The following is a 16,252-nucleotide window of genomic DNA, read 5'->3' as shown; positions in this document are numbered from 1 at the left end:
ACTCTATTTATTTATTTATTTATTTTACTTGTACATTTCTATCCTATTTATTTTATTTTGTTGGTATGTTTGGTTCTGTTCTCTGTCTCCCCCCTTTTAGACTGTGAGCCCACTGTTGGGTAGGGACTGTCTCTATGTGTTGCCAATTTGTACTTCCCAAGCGCTTAGTACAGTGCTCTGCACATAGTAAGCGCTCAATAAATACGATTGATTGATTGATTGATTGTGTGCGTGTTATTATTTGGGGACGGCGTAACGGTGGATGGAAGAGACGCACCTCGCGCCCTTCCTCTTCAAACGCCCCAACTCCTCCTATTCACACTGAAGAATTGCCCTCCAGTTCGGAGGCAATAAAGATTCAGGGTGTGTGTGCGTGTTATTATTTGGGGACGGCGTAACGGTGGGTGGAAGAGACGCACCTCGCGCCCTTCCTCTTCAAACGCCCCAACTCCTCCTATTCACACTGAAGAATTGCCCTCCAGTTCCCCCCATCCTTAACAGCCCCCGTGGGACAGATCCTAGCCGCCCCTAGCATGATTTGATATTGTGTCCTCACGCCCCTAGCATGATTTCCTTTGGTATCGTGTCCTCACGCGCAGCTTACGCTGATACAAACCGATGCCTTAATTCGGACGAACAGGAAATGGCAGAGGCAGAATCGGGAAAAGGAAGTTTCCCTGGTAGGGACTGTCTCTATATGTTGCCAATTTGTACTTCCCAAGCGCTTAGTACAGTGCTCTGCACATAGTAAGCACTCAATAAATATGATTGATTGATTGATTGATTGATTGGTCCTAGTCCCAGGCTTTTAACCCCAATTAGAGGCAAAGAAAGCAAGAAGAGATCCATCGGGCAAGGTCAAATAGGGCCACAGTTGGCCACTTCGGCCGGCCTTTTTTTATGGTATTTTATGGTATGGTATTTTATGGTATTTGTCAAGCACTCACTATGTGCCAGGCACTCTCCTAAGTGCTGTATATATGTATATATGTTTGTACTTATTTATTACTCTATTTATTTATTTATTTATTTTACCTGTACATATCTATTCTATTTTATTTTGTTAGTATGTTTGGTTTTGTTCTCTGTCTCCCCCTTTTAGACTGTGAGCCCACTGTTAGTTAGGTAGGGACTGTCTCTATATGTTGCCAACTTGTACTTCCCAAGCGCTTAGTACAGTGCTCTGCACACAGTAAGCGCTCAATAAACATGATTGATTGATTGATTGATTACTCTATTTTATGTGTACCTATTTATTCTATTTGTTTTATTTTGTTAATAATAGTAATAATGATGGTATTGGTTAAGTGCTTACTATGTGCAAAGCACTGTTCTAAGTGCTGGAGGTTACAAGGTGATCAGGTTGTCCCATGGTGGGGCTCACAGTCTTCATCCCCATTTTCCAGATGAGGGAACTGAGGCCCAGAGAAGTGAAGTGACTTGCCCGAGGTCACACAGCAGACAAGTGGCGAGAGTCAGGATCATAATAATAATGATGGCATTTATTAAGCACTTACTATGTGCAAAGCACTGTTCTAAGCGCTGGGGGGGATACAAGGTGATCAGGTTGTCCCACGGGGGGGCTCACAGTCTTCATCCCCACTTTACAGATGAGGTAGCTGAGGCCCAGAGGAGTGAAGTGACTTGCCCAAGGTCACACAGCAGACAAGTGGTGAGAGTCGGGATTAGAATAATAATGATGGCATTTATTAAGCGTTTACTATGTGCAAAGCACTGTTCTAAGCGCTGGGGAGGTTACAAGGTGATCAGGTTGTCCCACGGGGGGCTCACAGTCTTCACCCCCATTTTACAGATGAGGGAACTGAGGCCCAGAGAAGTGAAGTGCCTTGCCCAAGGGTGTCATTAATAAATAATAATAATGATGATGTTAGTATTTGTTAAGCGCTTACTATGTGCAAAGCACTGTTCTAAGCGCTGGGGAGATTACAAGGTGATCAGGTTGTCCCTCGGAGGGCTCACAGTCTTCATCCCCATTTTACAGATGAGGGAACTGAGGCCCAGAGAAGTTAAATGACTTGCCCAAGGGAGTCATTAATAAATAATAATAATGATCATGTTGATATGTGTTAAGCACTTACGATGTGCAAAGCACTGTTCTAAGCGCTGGGGAGGTGACAAGGTTTCTAGACTGTGAGCCCACTGTTAGGTAGGGAGGGTCTCTATATGTTTCCAACTTGTACTTCCCAAGCGCTCAGTACAGTGCTCTGCACACAGTAAGCGCTCCATAAGCAGGAACGAACGAACGCTGGATGAATGAATGAATGAATGAATGAATGAATGAATGAATGAATGAATGAATGAATGAATGAACCAGGCGAGTGAGAGCGGGACCCCGCGGGGAAGCGAGCCCGCGCCGCGGCCCGCAACTCCCGGGCAACAGCGCCACCGCCAGGCGCGGCGGTGCAACGGCAGCTCCGCCCTTCCTCCTCAGGAAGGCCCGCCTTCCCCTCACGGCTGGTTTTTGGGCTTTTAAGGGATGATGATGATGGCATTTATTAAGCGCTTACTATGTGCCAAGCACTGTTCTAAGCGCTCGGGAGGTGACAAGGTGATCAGGTTGTCCCACGGAGGGCTCACAGTCTTCATCCCCATTTTACAGATGAGGGAACTGAGGCCCAGAGAAGTGAAGTGACTTGCCCAAGGGAGTCATTAATAAATAATAATAATGATGATGTTGGTATTTGTTAAGCACTTACGATGTGCAAAGCACTGTTCTATATAAGCACTGGGGAGGTTACAAGGTGATCAGGTTGTCCCACGGAGGGCTCACAGTCTTCATCCCCATTTTACAGATGAGGGAACTGAGGCACAGAGCAGTTAAGTGACTTGCCCAAGGGAGTCATTAATAAATAATGATAATGATGATGTTGGTATTTGTTAAGCGCTTACGATGTGCAAAGCACTGTTCTATACAAGCGCTGGGGAGGTTACAAGGTGATCAGGTTGTCCCACGGGGGGCTCACAGTCTTCACCCCCATTTTACAGATGAGGGAACTGAGGCACAGAGAAGTGAAGTGACTTGCCCAAGGGAGTCATTAATAATGATAATGATGATGGTATTTGTTAAGCGCTTACTATGTGCAAAGCACTGTTCTAAGTGCTGGGGAGGTGACAAGGTGATCAGGTTGTCCCACGGAGGGCTCACAGTCTTCATCCCCATTTTACAGATGAGGGAACTGAGGCACAGAGCAGTTAAGTGACTTGCCCAAGGGAGTCATTAATAAATAATGATAATGATGATGTTGGTATTTGTTAAGCGCTTACGATGTGCAAAGCACTGTTCTATATAAGCGCTGGGGAGGTTACAAGGTGATCAGGTTGTCCCACGGGGGGCTCACAGTCTTCACCCCCATTTTACAGATGAGGGAACTGAGGCACAGAGAAGTGAAGTGACTTGCCCAAGGGAGTCATTAATAATGATAATGATGATGGTATTTGTTAAGCGCTTACTATGTGCAAAGCACTGTTCTAAGTGCTGGGGAGGTGACAAGGTGATCAGGTTGTCCCACGGAGGGCTCACAGTCTTCATCCCCATTTTACAGATGAGGGAACTGAGGCCCAGAGAAGTTAAATGACTTGCCCAAGGGAGTCATTAATAAATAATAATAATGATCATGTTGATATGTGTTAAGCACTTACGATGTGCAAAGCACTGTTCTAAGCGCTGGGGAGGTGACAAGGTTTCTAGACTGTGAGCCCACTGTTAGGTAGGGAGGGTCTCTATATGTTTCCAACTTGTACTTCCCAAGCGCTCAGTACAGTGCTCTGCACACAGTAAGCGCTCCATAAGCAGGAACGAACGAACGCTGGATGGATGAATGAATGAATGAATGAATGAACGAATGAATGAATGAACCAGGCGAGTGAGAGCGGGACCCCGCGGGAAAGCGAGCCCGCGCCGCGGCCCGCAACTCCCGGGCAACAGTGCCACCGCCAGGCGCGGCGGTGCAACGGCAGGTCCGCCCTTTCTCCTCAGGAAGGCCCCTTTTCCCTGACAGCTGGTTTTGGGCTTTTAAGGGAGTCATTAATAAATAATAATAATAATGACGTTGGTATTTGTTAAGCGCTTACTATGCGCAAAGCACTGTTCTAAGCGCTGGGGTGGATACAAGGTGAAATACCAAAATTATTATTATCCAGGCGTCATAATAACAATGACGATGGGATCTGCATGGCTCAGTGGAAAGAGCCCGGGCTCTGGAGTCAGAGGTCATGGGTTCAAATCCCGCCTCCGCAGCTGTGTGACTTTGGGCAGGTCACTTCTCTGGGCCTCAGTTACCTCAATTACCTCATCTGTAAAATGGGGGTGAAGACTGTGAGCCCCCTGTGGGACAACCCGATCACCTTGTAACCTCCCCAGCGCTTAGAACAGTGCTTTGCACATAGTAAGTGCTTAATAAATGCCATCATTATTATTATTAAGTTGTCCCACGTGGGGCTCATAGGCTTAATCCCCATTTTACAGATGGGGCAACTGAGGCCCAGAGAAGTTAAGTGAGTTGCCCAAAGTCACCCAGCTGACAACTGGCAGAGCTGGGGTTTGAACCCATGACCTCTGACTCCAAAGCCCGGGCTCTTTCCGCTGAGCCACGCTGCTTCTCTAATATTAAATCTCTTTAATATAATCTCATATTAAACCCTTACTATATGCCAGGCACTGTACTAAGAATAATAATATTCTTATTATTCGAATATTAATAATAATATTATTATAGGAATTATAATAATGGTGTTAATGTGAATCATTTGTTAAGCGCTTACTATGTGCCAAGCACTGTTCTAAGCGCTGGGGTAGATACAAGGTGATCACGTTGTCCCACGTGGGGCTCGCAGTCTTAATCCCCATTTTACAGATGGGGCAACTGAGACCCAGAGAAGTGAAGTGAGTTGCCCAAAGTCACACAGCTGACAATTGGCAGGGCCGGGATTTGAACCCATGACCTCCGACTCCAAAGCCTGTGCTCTTTCCACTGAGCCACGCTGCTTCTCTAATATTACATCTCTTTAATATAATCCCTTATATTAAACCTTTACTATATGCCAGGCACTGTACTAAGAATAATGATATTCTTATTATTAGAACATTAATTATAATATTATTATAGGAATTATAATAATGATGTTAATGTTAATCATTTGTTAAGCGCTTACTATGTGCCAAGCACTGCTCTAAGCGCTGAGGGAACCTGTCTACTGGGTTTGCTTTGTTAGAGAAGCAGCGTGGCTCAGTGGAAAGAGCACGGCCTGGGGAGTCAGAGGTCATGGGTTCAAAGCTGGGTGACCTGGGGCAAGTCACTTCACTTCTCTGTGCCTCAGTATTTTGTTAATATGTTTGGTTTTGTTCTCTGTCTCCCCCCTTCTAGACTGTGAGCCCACTGTTGGGTAGGGACCGTCTCTAGATGTTGCCAACTTGTACTTCCCAAGCGCTTAGTCCAGTGCTCTGCACACAGTAAGCGCTCAATAAATACGATTGATTGATTGATTGAATAAATATGATTGATTGATTGATTGACTGTGAGCCCACTGTTGGGTAGAGACTATCTCTATATGTTGCCAACTTGTACTTCCCGAGCGCTTAGTACAGTGCTCTGCACACAATAAGCGCTCAATAAATACGATTGATTGATTGATTGATTACCTCATCTGTAAAATGGGGGTGAAGACTGGGGGCCCCCCGTGGGACAACCTGATCACCTTGTGCCCATGCCCTTCCCCTGGCCTGGAACAATAATAATAATAATGGCATTTATTAAGCGCTTACTCTGTGCAAAGCACTGTTCTAAGCGCCGGGGAGGTTACAAGGTGATCAGGTTGTCCCACGTGGGGCCCACAGTCTTAATCCCCATTTTCCAGATGAGGGAACTGAGGCACAGAGAAGCAAAGTGACTTGCCCAAAGTCACACAGCTGACAAGTGGCGGAGCTGGGATTTGAACCCATGACCTGACTCCAAAGCCCGGGCTCTCTCCACTGAGCCACGCTGCTTCACTCTGGAATGCCCTCCCTCATTCATTCATTCAATCGTATTTATTTTGTTAGTATGTTTGGTTTTGTTGTCTGTCTCCCCCTTTTAGACTGTGAGCCCACTGTTGGGTAGGGACTGTCTCTAGATGTTGCCAACTTGTACTTCCCAAGCGCTTAGTACAGTGCTCTGAACACAGTAAGCGCTCAATAAATATGATTGATGATGATGAACGCCCTCCCTCCGCACATCTTCCAAGCTAGCTCTCTTCCTTCCTTCAAAGCCCTACTGAGAGCTCACCTCTTCCAGGAGGCCTTCCCAGATGGAGCCCCCTCCTTCCTCTCCCCCCCCCCGCCTTACCTCCTTCCCTTCCCCACAGCACGTGTATATATGTATATATGTTTGTACATATTTATTACTCTATTTATTTTACTTGTCCATATTTATTCTATTTATTTTATTTTGTCAATATGTTTTGTTTTGTTGTCTGTCTCCCCCCTTCTAGACTGTGAGCCCGCTGTTGGGTAGGGACCGTCTCTAGATGTTGCCAACTTGGACTTCCCAAGCGCTTAGTCCAGTGCTCTGCACACAGAAAGCGCTCAATAAATACGATTGAATGAATGAATGAATGAATTGAGCGCTTGGGAAGTCCCAGTTGGCAACATCTAGAGACGGTCCCTACCCAACAGCAGGCTCACCTCCCTCCACACATCCGCCAAGCTAACTCTCTTCCTCCCTTCAAAACCCTACGAGAGCTCACCTCCTCCAAGAGGCTTTCCCAGACTGAGCCCCCTTTTTCCTCTCCCCCTCCCCATCCCCCCCGCCCTACCTTCTTCCCCTCCCCACAGCACCTCTATATATATTTGTACAGATTTATCACTCTATTTATTTTACTTGTCCATATTTACTATTCCATTTATTTTGTTAATGATGCGCATCTAGCTTTAATTCTATTTGTTCTGACGATTTTGACACCCGTCTCCATGTTTGTTTTTTTGTTGTCCGTCTCCCCCTTCTAGACTGTGAGCCCGCTGTTGGGTAGGGACCGTCTCTAGAAGTTGCCAACTTGGACTTCCCAAGCGCTTAGTCCAGTGCTCTGCACACAGTAAGCGCTCAATAAATACGATTGAATGAATGCCTCGTTGTCATGGAAACCACCGCCATCACGCTGGGAAGCAGCGTGGCTCAGTGGGAAAGAGCCCGGGCTTTGGAGACAGAGGTCATGGGTTCGAATTCCGGCTCCGCCACTTGTCAGCTGTGTGACTTTGGGCAAGTCACTTCACTTCTCTGGGCCTCAGTTCCCTCACCTGTAAAATGGGGATGAAGACTGTGAGCCCCACGTGGGACAACCTCATCACCTTGTATCCCCCCAGCGCTTTGAACACTGCTTTGCACGTAGTAAGCGCTTAATAAATACCATCATTATTATTATTATTATCCCAACCGGGCCGCTGTCATGGCAACCACTTCCCCACCCCGGTGCTAGACCGAAGCCTTTTAATCCTAATCACTAATTAATTAATGATGGCATTTCCTCTCCCCCTCCTCATCCCCCCCCCGCCCTACCTCCTCCCCTCCCTACAGCACCCGTATATATGTTTGTACAGATTTATTCCTCTATTTATTTTACTTGTACATATTTACTATTCTATTTATTCTGTTAATGATGTGCATCTAGCTTTAATTCTATTTATTCTGATGATTTGACACCTGTCCACAAATTTTGTTTTGTTGTCTGTCTCCCCCTTCTAGACTGTGAGCCCGTTGTTGGGTAGGGACCATCTCTATATGTTGCCAACTTGGACTTCCGAAGCGCTTAGTACAGTGTTCGGCACACAGTAAGCGCTCAATAAATACGATTGAATGAATGAATGAATAAATACGATGGAATGAATGAATGAAGGGAACCAGGTTGTCCCCTGTGGGGCTCACGGTCTTCATCTCCGTTTTACGGATGAGGCAACTGAGGCCCAGAGAGGTTAAGTGACTTGCCCAACTAAGCGCTGGGGTGGATGAAGAGGACGCCGCATGGCCTAGTGGCAAGAACACGGGCTTGGGAGTCAGTCATTCATTCAATCGTATTTATTGAGCGCTTACTGTGTGCAGAGCACTGGACTAAGCGCTTGGGAAGTCCAAGTTGGCAACATATAGAAACGGTCCCTACCCAACATTCATTCATTCATTCAATCGTATTTATTGAGCGCTTACTGTGTGCGGAGCACTGCACTAAGCGCTTGGGAAGCCCAAGTTGGCAACATCTAGAGACGGTCCCTACCCAACATTCATTCATTCATTCAATCGTATTTATTGAGCGCTTACTGTGTGCGGAGCACTGGACTAAGCGCTTGGGAAGTCCAAGTTGGCAACATCTAGAGACGGTCCCTACCCAACAATGGTGCCTCATTCATTCAATTGTATTTATTGAGTGCTCACTGTGTGCAGGGCACTGTACTAAGCGCTCGGGAAGTACAAGTTGGCAACATATAGAGACGGTCCCTACCCAACAGCGGGCTCACAGTCTAGAAGGGGGAGAAAGACAACAAAACCAAACATATTAACAAAATAAAATAAACAGAATAAATATGTACAAGTAAAATAAATACATAGAGTAATAAATACATACAAACATATATACATATATACAGGTGCTGTGGGGAGGGGGAGGAGGGGGAGAGGAAGGAGGGGGCTCAGTCTGGGAAGGCCTCCTGGAGGAGGTGAGCTCTCAGTAGGGCTTTGAAGGGTTGTGGGTTCTAACGCTGGTTTCGCCACTTTTCTGCTGTATGACCTTAGGCAAGTCACTTCACTTCTCTGTGCCTCGGTTACCTCATCTGTAAAATGGGGATGATGGCTGTGAGCCCCACGTGGGACAATCTGATTACCTTGTATTTACCCCAGCGCTTAGAACAGTGCTTGACACATAATAATCAATCAATCAATCAATCGTATTTATTGAGCGCTTACTATGTGCAGAGCACTGTACTAAGCGCTTGGGAAGTACAAATTGGCAACACATAGAGGCAGTCCCTACCCAACAGTGGGCTCACAGTCTAAAAGGGGGAGACAGAGAACAGAACCAAACATACCAACAAAATAAAATAAATAGGATAGAAATGTACAAGTAAGATAAATAAATAAATAAATAGAGTAATAAATATGTACAACCATATATACATATATACAGGTGCTGTGGGGAAGGGAAGGAGGTAAGATGGGGGGATGGAGAGGGGGACGAGGGGGAGAGGAGGGAAGGGGCTCAGTCTGGGAAGGCCTCCTGGAGGAGGTGAGCTCTCAGCAGGGCCTTGAAGGGAGGAAGAGAGCTAGCTTGGCGGAGGGGCAGAGGGAGGCCATTCCAGGCCCGGGGGAGGACGTGGGCCGGGGGTCGACGGCGGGACAGGCGAGAACGAGGTACGGGGAGGAGATTAGCGGTGGAGGAGCGGAGGGTGCGGGCCGGGCAGTAGAAGGAGAGAAGGGAGGTGAGGTAGGAGGGGGCCAGGGGATGGAGAGCCTTGAAGCCCAGGGTGAGGAGTTTCTGCCCGATGCGCAGATTGATTGGTAGCCACTGGAGATTTTTGAGGAGGGGAGTAACATGCCCAGAGCGTTTCTGGACAAAGATAATCCGGGCAGCAGCATGAAGTATGGATTGAAGTGGAGAGAGACACGAGGATGGGAGATCAGAGAGAAGGCTGATGCAGTAGTCCAGACGGGATAGGATGAGAGCTTGAATGAGCAGGGTGGCGGTATGGATGGAGAGGAAAGGGCGGATCTTGGCAATGTTGCGGAGCTGAGACCGGCAGGTTTTGGTGACGGCTTGGATGTGAGGGGTGAATGAGAGAGCGGAGTCGAGGATGACACCAAGGTTGCGGGCTTGTGAGACGGGAAGGATGGTAGTGCCGTCAACAGAGATGGGAAAGTCAGGGAGAGGACAAGGTTTGGGAGGGAAGACAAGGAGCTCAGTCTTCGACATGTTGAGCTTTAGGTGGCGGGCGGACATCCAGATGGAGATGTCCTGAAGGCAGGAGGAGATGCGAGCCCGGAGGGAGGGGGAGAGAGCAGGGGCAGAGATGGAGATCTGGGTGTCATCAGCGTAGAGATGATAGTTGAAGCCGTGGGAGCGAATGAGGTCACCAAGGGAGTGAGTGTAGATTGAGAACAGAAGGGGACCAAGCACTGAAACTTGGGGAACCCCCACAGTAAGAGGATGGGAGGGGGAGGAGGAGCCTGCAAAAGAGACTGAGAATGAACGACCGGAGAGGTAAGAGGAGAACCAGGAGAGGACGGAGTCTGTGAAGCCAAGGTCAGATAACGTGTTGAGGAGAAGTGGGTGGTCCACAGTGTCGAAGGCAGCTGAGAGGTCGAGGAGGATTAGGACAGAGTATGAGCCGTTGGATTTGGCAAGCAGGAGGTCATTGGTGACCTCTGAGAGGGCAGTTTCCGTGGAATGAAGGGGACGGAAGCCAGACTGGAGGGGGTCGAGGAGAGAGTTGTTGTTGAGGAATTCTAGGCAGCGCGTGTAGACAACTCGTTCAAGGAGTTTGGAAAGGAATGGTAGGAGGGATATGGGGCGATAACTAGAAGGTGAGGTGGGGTCAAGAGAGGGTTTTTTAGGATGGGAGAGACATGGGCATGTTTGAAGGCAGAGGGGAAGGAACCAGTGGAGAGTGAGCGGTTGAAGATGGTAGTTAAGGAGGGGAGAAGGGATGGAGCGAGAGATTTCATAAGATGAGAGGGAATGGGGTCAGAAGACCCCATAATAAGCACTTAATAAATACCATTATTATTATTATTGTTATTAATAATAATAATCAGGCCGGACATAATCCACATCCCACACGGGGGCTCCCGCTTTAACACCCATTTTACGAATGAGGGGACTGAGGCCGAGTAGGGAAGTGACTTACCCAAGGTCGCGGGGCAGATGAGGGACGGCGTCAGAATTGGAACCCAGGCCCGGGCTCTAGCCACTAGGCCAGGTGGCTTCTCACTGGGGCTTAGTGGAAAGAGCCTGGGCTTGGGAGTCAGAGGACGTGGGTTCGAATCCCTGCTCCGCCACTTGTCAGCTGGGTGATTTGCGGCAAGTCACTTCACTTCTCTGGGCCTCAGTGACCTCATCTGGAAAATGGGGATGAAGACCGGGAGCCCCCCCATGGGACAACCCGATTACCTTATATCTACCTCAGCTCTTAGAACAGTACTTGGCACACAGTAAGCGCTTAACAAATACCATCATTATTATTAGAGAAGCAGCGTGGCTCAGTGGAAAGAGTCCGGGCTTTGGAGTCAGAGGTCATGGGTTCAAATCCCGGCTCCGCCACTTGTCGGCTGGGTGACTTTGGAAAAATCATTTCACTTCTCTGTGCCTCAGTTCTCTCATCTGGAAAATGGGGGTGAAGACAGTGAGCCCCCCGTGGGACAACCTGATCACCTTGTTACCTCCCCAGTGCTTAGACAGTGCTCTGCATATAGCAAGTGCTTAATAAATGCCATTATTATTATTATTAAATATTAAAATGGGGATGAAGCCTGTGAGCCCCACATGGGACAACCTGATGACCTTGTATCTACCCCAATGCTTAGAACAGTGCTTGGCACAAAGCTTAACAAATACTTTATGATTATTATCATTATTATAATTATTATCATGATGATGATTATAATGATGATCATTATCATTATTGTGATGATTGCTTTTATGATTGTCATTATTATTATGATGATTTTTATGATTATTATCATTATGGTGATTTTATGAGCATTATTATGAATATTTTACATTTATATTTATATTATATATATTTATATTTATATTTTTTATATTTTATATGTTTATGATTGTTATCATTATTGTGACAATGATTATTTTTATGAGCATTATCATTATGATGATGATGATTTTTATTGTTATTACCATGGTGATTGTGATTTTAGGATTATTATCATTACTCTGATAATCATTATTGTTATGATTTTTATTATTATGGTTATTATGATTATTTTATGATCATTACCATCATTGTGATTATTGTATGATTATTACCATTATTATGATGATGACTTTCATGATTATCATCATTTATGGTGATGATTTTTATTATTATTATCATTATTATGATGGTGATTTTTATGATTAAGATGATTATTTTATGACTATCGTTATTATGATGACTATTTTATAATTATTAACATTATTATGATGATGATCTTCATGGTTATCATCATCATGGTGATCATTATTATTATTATTATGACAGTGATTTTCATGATTATGAATATTACATTTATTTTGTTATTATCATTATTATGATGATCTTTATGATGATTATTTTTATCATTATTATGATGGTGATTTTTATTATTACGATTCTTATGATTATTTTTATGATTATTACCATTATGATGATACTGATCTTTATGATTATCATCATTGTGTTGATGATGATGTTTATCATTATTACCAGGATTTTTATTATTATGATCATTATGATTATTTTTATGATTTTTCCATTGTGATGCTACTGATTTTATGATTATCATCATTATGGCGATGATGATTTTTATCGTTATTACGACGGTGACTTTTATGATTATGATGATGATGATTTTTATGATTATTATCATTATGATGACACTGATCTTTATAATTATCATTATGATGATGCTGCTTATTAGCGTTATTACGACGGCGATTTTTATGATTATGATTACGGTTTTTTAAATGATCATTATCATGGTGATGTTTATGACTATGATCATTATGATTATTTTTATGATTATTAGCAGTTTGATGATACTGATCTTTATGTTTATCATCATTATGGTGATGATGCTTATTATCGTTATTATGACGGTGACTTTATGATTATGATCATTATGATTATTTTTATGATTATTACCATTATGATGATACTGATCTTTATGTTTATCATCATTATGGTGATGATGCTTATTATCGTCATTACGACGGTGACTTTTATGATTATGATCATTATGATTATTTTAATGATTATTACCATTATGATGATACTGATCTTTATGATTATCATCATTATGGTGATGATGATGTGCATCGTTATTACGACGGTGATTTTTATGATTATGATCATGATGATTATTTTCATGATTATTACCATTATGATGATACTGATCTTTATCATCATTATGGTGATGATGATGTTTGTCATGGTTACGCCGGTGACTTTTATGATTATGATTATTTTTACGATTATTACCATCATGATGATACTGATTTTTATGATTATCATCAATCAATCAATCGTATTTATTGAGCGCTTCCTGTGTGCAGAGCACTGTACTAAGCGCTTGGGAAGGACAAGTTGGCAACATATAGAGGCAGTCCGTACCCAACAGTGGGCTCACAGTCTAAAAGGGGGAGACGGAGAACAAAACCAAACATATTAACAAAATAAAATAAATAGAATAGATAGGTACAAGGAAGATAAATAGAGTAATAAATATGTACAAACATATATACATATGTACAGGTACCGGTATCATTATGGTGATGATGCTTATTATCGTTATTACGACAGTGATTTTTATGATCATTATATTTTTATGATTATTACCATTATGATGACATTGATCTTTACTAGTATCATCATTATGGTGATGATGTTTGTCATTGTTACGCCAGTTACTTTTATGATTATGATTATTTTTATGATTATTACCATCATGATGATACTGATTTTTATGATTATCATCAATCAATCAAATCGTATTTATTGAGCGCTTCCTGTGTGCAGAGCACTGGACTAAGCGCTTGGGAAGTCCAAGTTGGCAACATATAAAGACAGTCCCGACCCAACAGTGGGCTCACAGTCTAAAAGGGGGAGACAGAGAACAAAACCAAACGTATTAACAAAATAAAATAAATAGAATAGATAGGTACAAGGAAGATAAATAGAGTAATAAATATGTACAAACATATATACACATATACAGGTACAGGTATCATTATGGTGATGATGCTTATTATCGTTATTACGACAGTGATTTTTATGATCATTATGATTATTTTTATGATTATTACCATTATGATGACATTGATCTTTACTAGTATCATCATTATGGCGATGATGCTTGTCATTGTTACGCCGGTGATTTTTATGATTGTGATTATTTTTATGATTATTACCATTATGATGATACTGATCGTTATGATTATCATCAATCATTCCATCGTATTTATTGAGCGCTTCCTGTGTGCAGAGCACTGCACTAAGCGCTTGGGAAGTCCAAGTTGGCAACATCTAGAGACGGGCCCTACCCAACAGTGGGCTCACAGTCTAAAAGGGGGAGACAGAGGACAAAACAAAACATATTAACAAAATAAAATAAATAGAATAGATAGGTACAAGGAAGATAGAGTAATAAATATGTACAAACATATATACACATATACAGGTACAGGTATCATTATGGTGATGATGCTTATTATCGTTATTACGACAGTGATTTTTATTATCATTATGATTATTTTTATGACTATTACCATTATGATGACATTGATCTTTAGTATTATCATCATTATGGTGATGATGTTTGTCATTGTTACGCCAGTGACTTTTATGATTATGATTATTTTTATGATTATTACCATCATGATGATACTGATTTTTATGATTATCATCAATCAATCAAATCGTATTTATTGAGCGCTTCCTGTGTGCAGAGCACTGGACTAAGCACTTGGGAAGTCCAAGTTGGCAACATCTAGAGACGGTCCCTACCCAACAGTAGGCTCACAGTCTAAAAGGGGGAGACAGAGAACAAAACCAAACATACTAACAAAATAAAATAACTAGAATAGATAGGTACAAGGAAGATAAATAGAGTAATAAATATGTACAAACATATATACACATATACAGGTACAGGTATCATTATGGTGATGATGCTTATTATCGTTATTACGACAGTGATTTTTATGATCATTATGATTATTTTTATGATTATTACCATTATGATGACATTGATCTTTACTAGTATCATCATTATGGTGATGATGTTTGTCATTGTTACGCCGGTGACTTTTATGATTATGATTATTTTTATGATTATTACCATCATGATGATACTGATTTTTATGATTATCATCAATCAATCGTATTTATTGAGCGCTTCCTGTGTGCAGAGCACTGGACTAAGCGCTTGGGAAGTACAACTTGGCAACATATAGAGACGGTCCCTACCCAACAGTGGGCTCACAGTCTAAAAGGGGGAGACAGAGAACAAAACCAAACATATTAACAAAATAAAATAAATAGAATAGATAGGTACAAGGAAGATAAATAGAGTAATAAATATGTACAAACATATATACATATATACAGGTATCATTATGGTGATGATGCTTATCATCATTAGTACGACGGTGACTTTTATGATTATGATTAATTTATGATTATTATCATTATCGCGATGGTGATGACTATGTGCTGGTCCTTATTGTGATTTTCGTTACTGTTACTCTGATTCTCGCCCCGCCCCCACGCGTGGGCCACCGCTTCCGGCGCGCGGCAGCCGCGTGACGTCACGCCCCCGATGACGTCACCGCCTCTGCCCATCTCCGGGCGGAAGTGGGATTGTCTGTAGGGTTGTGGATGGCGGGGGGGGGGGGACCCTACTTCCGGTTCCGGGAGAGGGGGCGGGGTGCGGGGGGGGCAGCAGGGGAGGGGGAGACCCTACTTCCGGTTCCTAGAGAGGGGGTGGGGGGGGCAGCAGGGGAGGTGGAAGCAGCGTGGCTCAGTGGAAAGAGCCCGGGCTTTGGAGTCAGAGGTCATGGGTTCAAATCCTGGCTCCGCCCATTGTCAGCTGTGTGACTTTGGGCCAGTCACTTCACTTCTCTGGGCCTCAGTTTCCTCATCTGTAACATGGGGGATTAAGGCTGGGAGCCCCACGTGGGACAACCTGACCACCTTGTATCCTCCCCAGCGCTTAGAACAGTGCTTCGCACATAGTAAGCGATTAAGAAATGCCATTATTATTATTATTATTATTACTTCCGGTTCCTGGAGAGGGGTGGGGGGGCAGCAGGGGAGGTAGAAACCCTACTTCCGGTTCCGGGAGAAGGGTGGGGGGGCAGCAGGGGAGTTGGAGGCCCTACTTCCGGTTCCTAGAGAGGGTGGGGGGGGCAGCAGGGGAGGTGGAGACACTACTTCCGGTTCCGGGAGCGGTGTGGGGGGGGGCAGCAGGGGTGGTGGAGACCCTACTTCCGGTTCCTAGAGAGGGGTGGGGGGGGCCAGCAGGGG

Source organism: Tachyglossus aculeatus, chromosome 21, assembly GCF_015852505.1.
Source record: "Tachyglossus aculeatus isolate mTacAcu1 chromosome 21, mTacAcu1.pri, whole genome shotgun sequence".
NCBI classification, from domain to species: Eukaryota; Metazoa; Chordata; class Mammalia; order Monotremata; family Tachyglossidae; genus Tachyglossus; species Tachyglossus aculeatus.
The sequence above is the reverse complement of the archived record's forward strand: the minus strand, read 5'-3'. Positions refer to the sequence as shown.